Consider the following 16,372-nt stretch of genomic DNA (forward strand, 5'->3'; position numbering starts at 1 on the left):
CTGTCTGCACAGTCTGAAACCTTCCCCGCAGCAGTCCTGTCTGCACAGTCTGAAACTTTCCCCGCAGCAGTCCTGTCTGCACAGTCTGAAACTTTCCCCGTGGCCATCCTGTCTACACAGTCTGAACCTGTCCAAGTGGCTGACTGCGCAGTCTGAACCTGTCCAAGTGGCTGTCCTGTCTGCACAGTCTGAACCTGTCCAAGTAGCCGTCCTGACTTCACAGTCTGAACCTGTCACTGTGGCCACCCTGACTGCACAGTCTGAACCTGTCCCTGTGGCCACCCTGTCTGCACAGTCTGAACCTGTCCCAATTGGCCGTCCTGCACTGTCTAGGAATCTGAATTAACACCGTTGTCACTTGGGGTCAGCTGCTACTACCGGACGCCGCCCTGGAGTGGCACCTGCCTCATCACTAGAGGCTCCAGTGAACAACAAGATGGCTGCTTAGTTATACCCCTCCAGGGTAAGTCTGGTCCGTGGCAGACTGGGTCCATGAACCACGTGCTCCACCTACGAGCGTAACAGGCTTTATCTGATTTTATGCTGTTTTTATTAGTAATTTGAAAATTCACATAATATTCTGATAATCCAGAAGACAAAGTGATGCGACATAGTATATTTTTCCATTGAAAATTAGAAGAATCCTTGTATGTATGCCATGTGTCCCAACCTGCTCGAAGTCCCACAAATCATGGGAATATATGTTACTCACCAAGCCTTACATTAAAACATGTAACTTTCTAAATATGCTATGCTGCTAAAAACTGGATTTCTGCAACTCCCCCAACAGGCAGAGTTTATTAAACAAGTTAAGTCCCTTATATCATTGGAAAAAGGGGTATACCTCAAAAAGGATAGAAGTCAATATTTTGATAAACTATGGGGTCCCTGGCTTGGAGACTAGCAGTTATCAGCCTCGATAGGGTCTTGTTAGATGTGTACCAGTTGTTATAGAATCACTACACATTGTGTTAGCAAATGCCAAACAGCTCTGTGCCTTTCGACTTGGCTGGTCTTGATCGGCCTGATTTATTCTGTTTTGTGTGGACATATACCTACGATATGGTATTCTGAACATATGTTGGGGGGGGTTTCAGGGTATGGGGAAGGGGGTTAAACACATTGGTTGAGAATGTTATTTGTATACGTGCAACTGTTATAAAATGAATAAAAATTTACTTGATTAAAAAAATATGCTATGCAATCTGGAAGGTAAAGACGGTAATAAGCCATCTCTGCCTTCTCTATGAGTCCGGCTGTGTCTGACAGCCAGCCCCCTGAGCAGCTGCCCAATCACGTGCAGTTACTCTACTATGCATTGATATTTTAGAACATCACTGCAGAGTACAACGCAGAGCACCCGGACATTTATCATTAATGGGTCTTCTTGCAAGTAGTCAATGGCTTTGGTAACTCCAGTATTCGGGCTAGATTTTTACAGGAAGATAGGCATGTTTGATAGCAGAAAGGGAAAAGAAAAAAAAACAGCTCACCTCCATGAACCAGCTGGGTGTCTCCGGGATCCGTGATCAGCGCTGCTGCTTGCGCTCAGTAGACAGGTAATAGGAAAGACGATGATCCAGCTCCACAGACTCCAATAATAAAAACAAATGTCTTTTATTTAGAATTTTTTTAAAAATATCCAGATAGCGATAATGTAACTCCAGCTGGTGGAACAACAATAATAGAAGGGAAAACACAGGGGCACCAAGGAGGGGTGCGCTACCAGACGCGTTTCGAGCGAAGACCGCTCTTAAACTTGGTATGAATAAGGACGGCGCACGCGGCCCCTTTAAGAGGGAGGGAGCGCGCGCGCACCCTAAGCACAGTGCTCGGGAAGCTGTGCGCGCCGGCAGAAGCAGCAGCAGGAGGGCCTGAAGACGCTGGGTCAGGAGCGCGGCGGTAAGGGGGACGGCGTCTCTGCCTGTCAGGGGGCAGAGACGCCGATACTACAGTCCCCCCCTTTACGCCCCCTCTTTTTTAGGCCTGAAAAAATTTTTTGAAGAAGTAGCGGGGCGTGGATGTTCTCCCTGGGTTCCCAAGTTCTCTCCTCTGGGCCAAACCCCTTCCAATCCACCAGAAAAAAAGGTTTTTCCTCTTACCCTCTTCGTGGCCAGAATGTTCTCTACCTCATAGACGTCCTCAGCGGAGACCAGAGCTGGGGAGGTACCTGGATCGTCGGAAAAAGAATTAAGAACAACCGGTTTGAGGAGAGTTTGAGGCCGGGAGTTTTAACTTGTAGGCCACTGGATTGATTCGCATGAGGACTTCAAATGGACCGATGAACCGTGGACCCAACTTATAGGAGGGTATTTTGAGACGAACATGTTTGGAGGAGAGCCAAACCTTGTCTCCCGGACGGAATTGAGGCGGATCCAGACGTCTCTTATCAGCATGTCTCTTCATCCGCTCGGAGGATTGAAGAAGTGCGGATCTAGTTTCCTCCCAAATGGTGGAAAATTCGCTGACCAGAGACTCCGCGGCAGGATTGTCCACTGAAGCAGAGACAGGAAACGGAATACGGGGGTGTTGACCGTAGACCACAAAGAACGGGGACTTGGAAGAAGATTCGCTCTCATGTTTATTATAGGAGAACTCGGCCCATGGTAGGACCTCTACCCAATCGGTATGGTGAGCGTTGACGAAGTGCCGGAGGAACCTGGTAAGGATCTGGTTGATACGTTCCACTTGGCCATTGGACTGAGGATGATAAGCAGAGGAGAAATCCAGGGTGACATCCAACAGCTTACATGTAGCTCTCCAGAAGCGCGAAGTGAACTGGACCCCTCGATCAGACACAATGTGGAGGGGAAGTCCTTAGCCAGCACAGATGCAGAAGGGAGACCAGGCAGAGGGATAAAGTGGGCCATTTTAGAAAAGCGGTCAGCGAGCACCCAAATGACAGTATAACTGGCAGAAACAGGGAGTTCAGTAATAAAGTCCATAGCAATGTGTTGCCACGGGGCAGCAGCTACGGGAAGAGGCAGGAGACGGCCGGCTGGAAGATGTCTGCGAACCTTGTTGCGGGCACAGGATGAACAGGCCCTGACGAAGTCTACAACATCCTTGCGCAGGGAAGGCCACCAGTAATGCCGGGTAATGAGCAGGAAGGTCTTCCTCTGGCCAGCATGGCCGGCTAGTTTAGAAGAATGACCCCAGTGAAGAACCTTCTTACGATCCGGAACCGCTACAAACGTCTTACCGGGTGGGAGACGAGACAGGTCCAAGGGAGCCACATTCATCACTTTGGAGGGATCGATGACATGCATAGGCTCCTCCTCTTGATCGGAAAGCAGGAAGGATCGGGACAAAGCGTCAGCTTTAACGTTCTTGTCCGCAGGGCGGTAATGTAGGGTAAAATTGAAACGGGCGAAGAACAAAGACCACCGGGCCTGACGCGGATTGAGTCTTTGGGCATTTTGTAGATATGCCAGGTTTTTGTGGTCAGTGTAGATGACCACCGGGTGCAGAGCCCCCTCTAGCAGGTAACGCCACTCCTCCAGTGCCAATTTGATTGCTAGCAGTTCTCGGTCTCCTATGGAGTAGTTGCGCTCGGACGAGGAGAAGAGCTTGGAGAAGAAGCCGCAGGTTACCATTCTCCCGGACGGAGATTTCTGGGTGAGCACCGCTCCGGCTCCGGAAGAGGAAGCATCAACCTCCAGAAAGAACTGTTTGTTGCAATCCAGACGGTGCAGCACCGGGGCAGAACAGAAGGCTTGTTTTGAGGAGAGGAAGGCCTCCTCCGCTTCGGACGTCCATTCCTTAGGATTAGCTCCCTTTGCGGGTGAGCGCAGAGATGGGTGCAGTCCGGGAAGAGAAATGCGGGATGAAGAGGCGGTAATAGTTAGCGAAGCCCAGGAATCGCTGAATCACCTTCAACCCCTCCGGTCGGGCCACTTTAAGACGGCAGAAACCTTCTCGGTGTCCATCCGTAGACCAGTCTTAGAGATAATATAGCCCAGGAACAGAAGAGAGGTCTGCTCGAAGAGGCATTTCTCAAATTTTGCGTAGAGGTGATTCTGCCTGAGCCTAAGCAGGACCTGACGAACATCCCTCCGGTGTGTGGGTAGATCCGGAGAGAAGACCAAGATGTCGTCCAGGTACACCACCACGCATGAATATAAGAGGTCACGGAAGATGTCGTTAACTAGTTCTTGGAAGACGACTGGAGCATTACAGAGGCCGAAGGGCATCACACGGTATTCATAGTGGCGGTCCCGGGTATTGAATGCCATCTTCCACTCGTCTCCTTTCCTTGGCGGATCCGGACTAAGTTATACGCTCCACTAAGATCGAGCTTGGTGAAGATCTTCGCGCCTTTAAGGCGGTCAAACAGCTCTGTTTTTGATAGTAATCTGGTTGAGTCCCCTATAATCAATACAGGGGCGTAGTGAACCGTCTTTCTTTTTTACGAAGAAGAATCCTGATCCAGCCAGGGAGGTAGATTTCTGGATGAATCCCCTAGCCAGATTTTCTTCAATATATTCCGACATGGCCCGGGTTTCGGCCAACGACAAGGGGTAGATACGCCCACGGGGTGGAGAGGCACCGGGTACCAGGTCGATAGGGCAATCATATGGCCTATGAGGTGGCCGTGTCTCTGCTTCCTTCTTGTCGAAGACATCTGCATAGGACCAGTAAGGTGCCGGTAGACCAGGTAAATTAGCCGGAGTAGACGGAGGTCTAGCCGGGCGAATCGGAACCAGGTAGGTCTCATGGCAATCCTGCCCCCAACGGAGCACCTCACCGGATCGCCAATTCAGAACGGGTTCATGTCTCTGTAGCCAGGGTAGACCTAGCAAAAGGGAGTGAGAGAGTCCGGATAGCACATGGAAGGAGATCCTCTCCGAGTGCTGCATTCACACCTGAAGGGTTACAGGCTCTGTGACGAGCAAAATGGTCACGGGAAGGAGTCTTCCATCTACGGAAGTGACCGCCAATGGTTCAGCCAGAGGTTTGGTGGAAATCTGATACTTCTCTACAAGGGACTGAGAAATGAAATTCCCAGCGGCTCTGGAATCCAGGTGGGCGGTTTCAAAGAAGCGGGTCTCTCCACAGGAAATAGAAACGGATAGAGTCAAGGACGGAGAGGATTTACTCTTGCCTAGGACGACCTCTCCGAGTGGTCCTAGACACTGGAGTATCCCGGCTTCACCGAACAGGAACGGATCAGATGCTCCTTACTACCACAGTAGAAACAGCTCCCCTCGGCTCGGCGTGTTTCTTGGCGAGACTTGACTACTGGTCGATCTGCATGGGTTCGGGCGACCGTGCCCGGGGAGTTGCTGGTTGGGAGGCAGGTTTCTGGAAAACAGCAGCAAGACGGGGAAATCTTCTTTCCCGGGTAGTCTCTTTAGCTCATTCCAGGAAACGGATGTCAATCCGGGTAGCTAGTGACACCAGGTCATCCAGGGTAGTAGGAATGTCCCGGCCGGCTAGCTCGTCCTTGATCCATCCGGAAAGACCCTCTCAGAAGGTGGACACCAGGGCCTCGTTGTTCCAGGCAAGCTCAGATGCGAGGGTACGGAACTGTATGGCATACTGGCCCATGGTGAGACTCCCTTGGCGAAGACGGAGCAATGAGGACGCAGTAGAAGTCCTTCGTCCGGGCTAATCGAAGACCCTGCGGAAAGCAGTGAGGAAAGCCGGAAGATCGGACACCAGGGAATCCCCTCTCTCCCATAGAGGGGTTAGCCATGCCAATGCTTCCCCGGTGAGGTGAGACATGATGAACGCCACCTTGGCCCGGTCGGAGGGAAACTGATGTGCCAGTAGTTCAAAGTGCAGCATGCACTGGTTCAGAAAACCCCGACATAAGACCGTAGGCAGACCGTTGGGCTGGAGTGTGTACTTGGCTGGCAGAGACAGGTAGTCAGGCTGGCGGACTGGACTAGTAGTCAGGCTGGCGGACTGGACTGGTAGTCAGGCTGGCGGACTGGACTGGTTGTCAGGCTGGCAGACTGGACTGATAGTCAGGCTGGCGGACTGGACTGGACATCAGGCTGGCGGACTGGACGTCAGGCTGGCGGACTGGACTGATAGTCAGGCTGGTGGACTGGACTGGTAGTCAGACTAGCAGCGGGACCTGAGGGTTGAAGCAGAGTTAGAACACAGAGCTACAACCTTGCACTGGCACCTCCATTTTGGAGGAGGTGCTTTTTATATGAGAGGTCCTCCGGCCATTGGCCAGGGACTTCTTAGGACGGTGCGCGCGGCCCCTTTAAGAGGGAGGGAGCGCACGCGCCCTAAGCACAGTGCTCGGGAAGCTGCGCGTGCCGGCAGCAGCAGCAGCAGGAGGTCCGGAAGACGCCGGGCCAGGAGCGTGGCGGTAAGGGGGACGGCGTCTCTGCCTGTCAGGGGGCAGAGACGCCGATGCTACACCTAACAAACCGGACATTCAGTGTCTCCCACTCACACACCACCTACTCATCTCGCTCCCTATCTGTCGGTGTCCCCCAAGGTTCAGTCCTAGGACCCCAGCTCTTCTCTATCTACACCTTAGACCTGGGACAGCTCATAGAGTCTCACGGCTTCCAGTATCATCTCTATGCTGATGACACACAGATCTACCTCTCTGGACCCGATATCTCCTCCTTACTAACCAGAATCCCACAATGTGTGTCAACTATTTCATCCTTCTTCTCTGCTAGATGTCTAAAACTTAACATGGATAAAACAGAATTCATCATCTTTCCATCTTCCCATTCATCCCCCCGCCCATCTGACCTATCTATCAACGTCAATGGCCGTTCACTCTCCCCAGTCCCGCAAGCTCGCTGCCTCGGTGTAACCCTGGACTCTGACCTCTCTTTCAAACCTCATATCCAAGCCCTTTCCACTTCCTGCCAACTCCAACTCAAAAATATCTCCCGGGTCTGCACATTCCTCAACCACAATTCTGCAAAAACACTAGTGCACGCCCTCATCATCTCCCGTCTCGACTACTGCAACCTCCTGCTCTGTGGCCTCCCTTCTACCACTCTCGCACCCCTCCAATCTATCCTAAACTCTGATGCCCAACTAATCCACCTGTCACCCTGCTATTCTCCGGCCTCTCCTCTCTGTCAATCACTTCACTGGCTCGCCATTACCCAGAGACTCCAGTTCAAAACCCTAACCTTGGCATGCAAAGCCATCCACAACCTGTCTCATCCATACATCTGTGACCTAGTCTCCCTGTACTTGCCTGCATGCAGCCTCTGATCCTCACAAGATCTCCTTCTCTACTCCCATCTTATCTCCTCTTCCCACAATCGCATACAAGATTTCTCCCATGCAACCCCCTACTCTGGAACATATCAGACTCTCGCCGACTGTGGAAACCTTCAAAAGGAACCTGAAGACCCACTTCTTCCGACAAGCCTACAACCGGCAGTAACCATAGCTCCACCATACCGCTGCACGACCAGCTCTACCCTCGCCTACTGTATCCTCACCCATCCCTTGTAAATTGTGAGCCCTCGCGGGCAGGGTCCTCGCTCCTCCTGTACCAGTTGCCGTTGCGTTTATGTTCAAGATTTTTGTGATTGTTTTTGCTATGTATACCCCCTTTTTCACTTGTAAAGCACCATGGAATAAATGGCGCTATAATAATAAATAATAATAATAATCACCGGATGGATAGACAGGTTACTGATCTGCAAATGATGGAAAAATGCTAACAAAATTTTCATATCTTCTCAATTTTTTCAGCATAGAGCATGAGCTACGTGCAGAAATCCCATCACTTACAGCCTTGGCTGCTATCAGTGAGGTTATTAATGGTCGTCTGAGGAAGGTTCTGCCGCTGAATGCACTCGGGCAAATCATCAAGATCCGCTGCTGGCATCTTTCTTTGGAATTGCTGACCAATGACGTCCCAGATGTGCTCCATGGGAGACAAGTCCGGAGACGCTGCAGCCATGGTGGCACGTTTAGGCCAAACAGGCTGCTCACAGTTGCACGAGCAAAATGCAGCCTGGTTTTGTTGTGTGGAAAAATGGCTCCTGGGACACTTTGGAGAAATAGTTGTGTTTGGTGTGACAAGCGGGGCAGTGATCGTCATAATGCCATGTAGGGGACTCAGCTAGCACGCGGAAGAAGGTGCTCTGCTCTGAAGAGACCAAAGGAGAACTTTTGGGGCTAAATGCAACGGGGTATGAATACTTTTTCAAGATACTGTATCAGGGAATATGGAACCAATGTGAAGTACATCTTATTTAGTGCTTGGTACAATTGTAACAACCTTTCAGCTGTGAGATGTACTAGGTCTGTACAGATGTTTAAAATGCTCTGAGGACACTGCACCTGAGCTCCATTCACATTATTGAAGTAGTCATAATCCTGATAGTTGTCATTGGAAACAGTCAAAAACCATGCTGATAGTTGCCAAAATTCATATCCTACATACAAACTCTGCAATCATTGAACCTGCAGGGAATGCTGGGAGATTTCAGCTCTAAATTTTAAATGACATTTTTCATAGAATCATAGAATGTTAGAGTTGGAAGGGATCATCGTGTCCCACCCCCTGCTCAATGCAGGATTCACTAAACCATCTCACACAGATGTCTGTCCAGCCTCTGAAGACTTCCATTGAAGGAGAACTCACCCCCTCTTCCACTCATTGATCACCCTTACTGTCAAAATGTTTTTGCTAATATCTAATTTGTATCTTCTCCCTTTCAGTTTCATTCCATTGCTTCTCGTGTTTCAATGTGCAAATGAGAACAAGGATGATCCCTCTACACGGTGAAATTCCTCCAGACATTTGTAGACCACTATTAAGTCTCCTCTTAGCCTTCTTTTTTGCAAGCTAAACATTCCCAGATCCTTTAACTGTTCCTCGTAGAACATAGTTTGCAGTCCACTCACCACCCTAGTCGCTCTTCTCTGAACTTGCTCCAGTATTTCAATTTATTTTTTAAAATGTGGTGCCCAGAACTGGAGACAGTATGAAAGATGAGGTCTGACCAAGGAGGAGTAGAGGGGGATAATTACTTCACATGATCTAGACTCTATGCTTCTCTTAATACATCCCAGAACTGTGTTTGCCTTTTTTTGCTGCTGCATCACACTGTTGACTCATGTGCAGTCTGTGATCCATTAGTATACCCAAGTCTTTTTCACACATGCTGTTGCTTAGTTCTATTCCTCCCATTCCGTAGATGTCATTTTAGTTTTTCTTGCCCAGATGTAGAATCTTGCATTTTCCCTGTTAAATACCATTCTATTAGTTGCTGCCCATGGTTCAAGCTTATGTAGATCCTTCTGAATTCTTTCTGTCTTCTCTAGAGTTAGCTATCCCTCCTAGCTTTGCATCCTCTGCAAATTTGATTAGTTTTCCTTCAGTTCCCTTATCTAGATCATTTAGAAAAATGTCAAACAACGCTAGGGCCTGGACAGAGCCTTGTGGTACCCCACTTGAAATACTCTTCCAATTGGATGTGCCACCATTTATTACCACTCTTTAAGTGTGATCACTAAGACAGTTATGAATCCACCAAACCATAGTCTTGTCAATCCCATACTTGGTCATTTTTTTCAAAGGATGGTATGAGCTATATCAAATGCTTTGCTGAAGTCAAGATATACTATATCTACCACAGTTCCCTGATCCTATAGCACAGTGCCTGGCATAAAGACTACATTTCCCAAAATGCAACTCACCAGAATAAGCTCTGTAAAAATAGCAAGCAGGGCAGAATTGTGTATGCCGTCCTAATAAATATTACAGGCTGTAAGACCGGATCAGTTTGGGATATATATACCGGTATATATTTTTATTTTTTGTCTCAGCCCTAGAGGTTGATTTGATGGAGAAGCTTAAGTCTCTGACCAGATTTATGAACAATACTAACCCCCGGAAGCCCCTGGTGTTATCCCTGCATGACTGGACTGACACTGGAAGCAGCATATCATTCCTCTCAGACCTCTCTACATAAAATACCATCTTAAAGTACATAACTCTTCTCAGTCCCTCTAAATATAGTCCTATTCAGCATTACATCACTTCTTTCAACCACTCTATATATAGCCCCATCCTGCAGTACATACTCCTCTGTGCCCCTCCATATACAACCCCATCCTGCAGTACATACTCCTCTGTGCCCGTCTATATACAACCCCAACCTGCAGTACATACTCCTCTGTGCCCCTCTATATACAACCCCATCCTGCAGTACATTTCTCTCATTCCCATCATGCAATATATCACTCCTCAGCCCCTGTAGCTACAGCACCATCATGCTGAACAACACTCCCATCAGCACTCTATATACAGCCCCATCCTGCAGTACATCGTTATTCACAGCCTGATTGTGCGGTACATCACTCCTGTCAGCCCCTCTATACACATTTCCAACCTGCAGTACATGGTTTCTTCCAGTCCCACACTCCTCTCCAGAAGGTAGCAAGAACCATGTCTTCAACATGCGCACACATTGACTGTGCCCAGTGCACAAGGTCCATACAAATATGGAGGGGGAGTTTAGTGGAAGAACATGACCGACCGCACAGAGCCCGGATGCCAACTTCATCCAACACCTTTAGAATGAACTAAACCTGAGATTGTGACCCCATCCTCTCCCCAACATCAGGGTCTGACCTCACAAATGCTCTTTTGGATTAAGGGGCAGAAATTCCCATAGACGCCTCCAAAAATCTTGTAGAAATCCTTCCCAGAAGAGCGGGAGCCATTATATCTACAGAGGGGCGACTCCATATTATGTCTATGGGTGTAGAATTGGAGGTCATAAAAGTTCCTGTAGGTGGGATGTGGGGGGCACATACTTTTCTCCATATAGTTTATGTCAGGAGCTTTTACTGCCATTCCTACGTTAACTAGAAGCTAATAATACAATGTGAATAAAATAGTGCCAGGCGCGATGGAAATCCTACAGACCCAGGGGTGGATTAAGAGTAGCAAGGGCCCCGGGCAGTTTAGAAGGCACGGGCCCCCCACCCCACACACAAACACCTGATGTATCACGTGACATGTCACATGATCCCCTGTGATAGATCATGTGATAGTTCACGTGAAATTAATTTGGCACAATATTAATTATAATAATTTTTTTTAGGCTGTGTGCCCACTACGCGTTTTTTAAGCGTTTCCGCAGCGGCAATTCCGCTGCAGAAACGCTTAAAAAACGCTTGGTAAAAGGTCTGCCATGTTCCCCAATGATAATCCGCATGTGCTGTGCACATGCTGCGGAAATTTCCGCTGCGGATTATCATTGCGGAAAAATCCGCAGCACTAAATTATTTTGCGGAAGCGCAGCGTTTTCGCCGCCATTGACTTGCATTGGAACGCATGTAATCCGCATCACTGCATCTGTACATGCAGAATCCATGCGTTTCATTGTGCGGATGGTACCCGGGTTTGGAGAAGAGGAGACTCTCCTCCGGACCCGGGTACCATAGAACCTGGAAAAAAAAGAATTAAATAAATATTATACTTACCTTCTGATGGCCCCCGGTGTCTTTATCCGATGCGTCCTGGCTTGCAGGCAGCTCGCGATGGTCTAAAAAGGACCGGCCATGACGTCATTTAGTCATGTGACGGGTCATGTGACGGGTCACGCGACCGCTGACGTCGACAGGCCATCAGAAGGTGGTTGAATGGATTTATATAGTGTGACTAAGTTGTCAAGCACTTTCCAAGTGATGCTAAAATCACTTGGAAAGCGCTTATCAACCCGCATGCGGAAATGCATGTGAAGAACGCTTCACATCCGCATGTCCCTGGCAGGAAAAACGCATGTACAATCCGCATGTACAATCCGCATGTACAATCCGCATGCGTTTTTTCTGCCAGGGAGATGCAGAAACTCTCAAAAAAATCCGGAGCATTTCTGCATCTTGGGCACATAGCCTTACATTAATTGTATGACTCAATATTGAGCACACGTAGCCATCTATACACAGCGGGAGGCCGCACGTAGCCATCTATACACAGCGGGAGGCCGCACGTAGCCATCTAGACACAGCGGGAGGCTGCACGGAGCCATCTAGACACAGCGGGAGGTCGCATGGAGCCATCTAGACACAGCAGGGAGCCGCACGGAGCCATCTAGACACAGCAGGGAGCCGCACGGAGCCATCTAGACACAGCGGGAGGCTGCACGGAGCCATCTAGACACAGCGGGAGGCCGCACGGAGCCATCTAGACACAGCGGGAGGCCGCACGGAGCCATCTAGACACAGCGGGAGGCCGCATGGAGCCATCTAGACACAGCGGGAGGCCGCACGGAGCCATCTAGACACAGCGGGAGGCCGCACGGAGCCATCTAAACACAGCGGGAGGCCGCATGGAGCCATCTAGACACAGCGGGAGGCCGCACGGCCCCCCCTCCAGAGACAGCGGGAGGTCACACGGCGCCATCTATACTCAGCAGGAGGCCGCACGCAGTCAGGCACGCAGTCACGCACACAAACATATACATACACGCATAAACACATTTGAAACACAAAAATACATATAAACAGACATCACACAATGATATCTGCCTATACATACATACATACATACATACATACACACACACACACACACACACACACTCACCATCCCCCGGCTCGGCTTCAGTCCTCCTGGCTCCTGCTTCTCTCCGGTGGTAAGTAGCAGTCCAGGCCGGGCGCGCACGGTGTGACGTCACAGCTAGGAGACACGGCCGCGCACACAGCCGTGTCTCCTAGCAGTGACGCGGCCGGGCCAGCACACAAGGAAGTTAACTGCTGCAGCGCTGGCCCGGCCGAAGAAGAAGTAGCGGCCGTGCACCGCTGCTGGGGGAGTGGTCCGGGGCCCCCCCCCGCCACTGCTACCGGTATGTGCCGCGCGGCCACACATATAATGAGGGCAACCTGGCCATAGCCCCCCCGGAGCCCCGGGCCCCCTGGAGATCCGAGGCTCCGGGCGGTAGCCCGGATTGCCCTCATTATAATCCGCCTATGTACAGACCCCACTGACTGCAGTCGGCGACATTTGCGTCCATCATGTATTGTTTTTCCGTTCCTATAGCAGAATTCCCAGTACAGATGTGATGAGTTTATTGGCAAAATCTGCGACCGAGAACGTGAATGCAAAAACCGTCACCTGAAGGATTAGAGAACTTTTTAGGGCGTGTTGGTTGGAATGATTATATAACTATGGGTAGTGTGATGGTGGCATTAGTGACATGACTTACACCATGATATATCCAAAATCCAAACTGAAGCCAAACAGTCCGGACTTTCCTTTTATTGCATCTCATTATAAATGTGGACGTGGTAAAAGCACCTGATCTATAGTGGGTGAAGGTTTGGACAAACAATGTAGTGTGAACCTCACAGGACCGCAGAGCTCTCCTGCTCCTGCGCTGCTCCCGCTCTCATGGCTGCTGTCAGGGGGTCTTGACCTAGGACGTGGCTCCTCTTCTTGCTGGTGGCGCCTCCGCTCCTCCATGTCGTTGTGTCCCTGGAGCCTATCACCACGAGCCTCACTATAGCAGCCGCCTCGGCCATTACAGCCTACCTGTCCTCTGAGATCTACTGCGGGTTGCTGTCGGAGTGCTGCCAGGTGGACAAGCCCTTCAATAGTACAGGTTTGATGGGGTAATAAAGGGTTAAATGGGCTGCTGCTGCTGGTAATCTGCTGGGATTTATAGTCCTTCAGCATATGGCAAGCTGCAGTGTAAGAGAACTAGGTCTGATGTGTAAAATAATGGGATGACCACTGCAGGGGAACCATTGGCACCAGCCTGGCACCATTATAATCATGGAGCTCTAAGGAAAATGTTCAGGGACTACATCTGGTCCTTTGTTATGGAAATGGGGGAGTCTTAGCTCATGTACCACACTAACCTTACAAGACCCCGTTGAAATCGGCGCATTAGGTCATTTTCTTATGGAGACTCTTATGGCTAATAGAGAGGGACCTCTGGTGTTAAGGGGGTTACCCAGCGCCTCTCATTGAGATATAAGGGGCACTGGTGATTTAGTGTCCGGGGGCGGCCTGCCAGGTGTAGTGCATACTTCCTAATTAATTGGACTGGTGCATAATATTTGGTTGGGCACAGTATCTGGTAATTCAACCTATATAGAGCCAAAAATCTGTAAGGCACTTCCATTAATAATCAAAACCTACAAACACACGGAAGTCCAAAAGCCATCAACGTTTATAAAATTATTTCAAACTTTATTAGCATCAAAAAGAGTAAAATCACTTAAAAAGGGGGAATAACTAGTAGACAGAAAAAATCAAAATGCTGGTCATATCACATTACTCCACTAGGAGGGGCCATAATGACATCCCATAGGATAAGGGATTCAAAATGCTCAATCAGTTGAATATATGCATATAAAAACGTTGATCTAACCTGGTGATATATGTAAAGTGCTGATGTGCTAAATGTCAAAAGAAAGCATATACCAAGTGGACAGAAATAAGTATATTGCACATGACGCACCTCCTGGGCCGTGGGGTACTCGGTAGCTGGGCCGGTCGATGCTGGGGGATGTCACAGTCGCAGTGACCTGGTCCGTGACCCAGGGCGGTCAATAAAAGGGGGTTTTGTAAAAGGGGAATAAAGTTTTTATAGTTAATGTTTGTGACGTCACCTGTGGTATGCAGTTATATGGGGCCGCCGCTGCGGTGCAGATCACCTGGAGCTGATGGTGACGCAGCAGAGTTGGTTCAGCTCTCCACAGGCAGAGCTAAGCTCCAGGGCGGTGCAGTGATGTTATAGATGAGGTAGATGTTGCTGTGCAGTGTAGTGCAGGTGATGGCGCAGATAATAATTCTAGGACACAGTGGGGGTGCAGTCTTCCAGATTTACTCACAGTTGTCAGACTCCAGGTTCCCAGCGCCAGGGTAACCTCCTGCGTCGTCCTGTGTTCACCACGGGAGGTGTTCAGCAATCCCTCAGGTAATTCCAGAGCACTTAACGGGACCCCGTTCTACAGTGGTGGCCAAAAGTATTGGCACCCCTGCAATTCTGTCAGATAACACTCAGTTTCTTCCTGAAAATGATTGCAATCACAAATTCTTTGGTATTATTCTCTTCATTTAATTAACTTGCAAGAAAAAAAACACAAAAGAGAATGAAGCAAAAATCAAATCATTGATCATTTCACACAAAACTCCAAAATGGGCCAGACAAAAGTATTGGCACCCTCAGCCTAATACTTGGTTGCACAACCTTTAGCCAAAATAACTGCGAACAACCGCTTCCGGTAACCATCAATGAGTTTCTTACAATGCTCTGCTGGAATTGTAGACCATTCTTCTTTGGCAAACTGCTCCAGGTCCCTGATATTTGAAGGGTGCCTTCTCCAAACTGCCATTTTGAGATCTCTCCACAGGTGTTCTATGGGATTCAGGTCTGGACTCATTGCTGGCCACCTTAGAAGTCTCCAGTGCTTTCTCTCAAACCATTTTATAGTGCTTTTGGAAGTGTGTTTTGGGTCATTGTCCTGCTGGAAGACCCATGACCTCTGAGGGAGACCCAGCTTTCTCACACTGGGCCCTACATTATGCTGCAAAATTTGTTGGTAGTCTTCAGACTTCATAATGCCATGCACACGGTCAAGCAGTCCAGTGCCAGAGGCAGCAAAGCAACCCCAAAACATCAGGGAACCTTCGCCATGTTTGACTGTAGGGACCATGTTCTTTTCTTTGAATGCCTCTTTTTTTTCCTGTACACTCTATGTTGATGCTTTTTCCCAAAAAGCTCTACTTTTGTCTCATCTGACCAGAGAACATTCTTCCAAAACGTTTTAGGCTTTCTCAGGTAAGTTTTGGCAAACTCCAGCCTGGCTTTTTTATGTCTCGGGGTAAGTGGGGTCTTCCTGGGTATCCTACCATACAGTCCCTTTTCATTCAGACGCCGACGGATAGTACGGGTTGACACTGTTGTACCCTCGGACTGCAGGGCAGCTTGAACTTGTTTGGATGTTAGTCGAGGTTCTTTATCCACCATCCGCACAATCTTGCGTTGAAATCTCTCGTCAATTTTTCTTTTCCGTCCACATCTAGGGAGGTTAGCCACAGTGCCATGGGCTTTAAACTTCTTGATGACACTGCGCACGGAAGACACAGGAACATTCAGGTCTTTGGAGATGGACTTGTAGCCTTGAGATTGCTCATGCTTCCTCACAATTTGGTTTCTCAAGTCCTCAGACAGTTCTTTGGTCTTCTTTCTTTTCTCCATGCTCAATGTGGTACACACAAGGACACAGGACAGAGGTTGAGTCAACTTTAATCCATGTTAACTGGCTGCAAGTGTGATTTAGTTATTGCCAACACCTGTTAGGTGCCACAGGTAAGTTACAGGTGCTGTTAATTACACGAATTAGAGAAGCATCACATGATTTTTCAAACAGTGTCAATACTTTTGTCCACCCCCTTTTTTAG

The sequence above is a fragment of the Phyllobates terribilis genome, unplaced genomic scaffold, assembly GCF_046119375.1.
Source record: "Phyllobates terribilis strain yellow unplaced genomic scaffold, ASM4611937v1 Scaffold_7__3_contigs__length_470593459, whole genome shotgun sequence".
NCBI classification, from domain to species: domain Eukaryota; kingdom Metazoa; phylum Chordata; class Amphibia; order Anura; family Dendrobatidae; genus Phyllobates; species Phyllobates terribilis.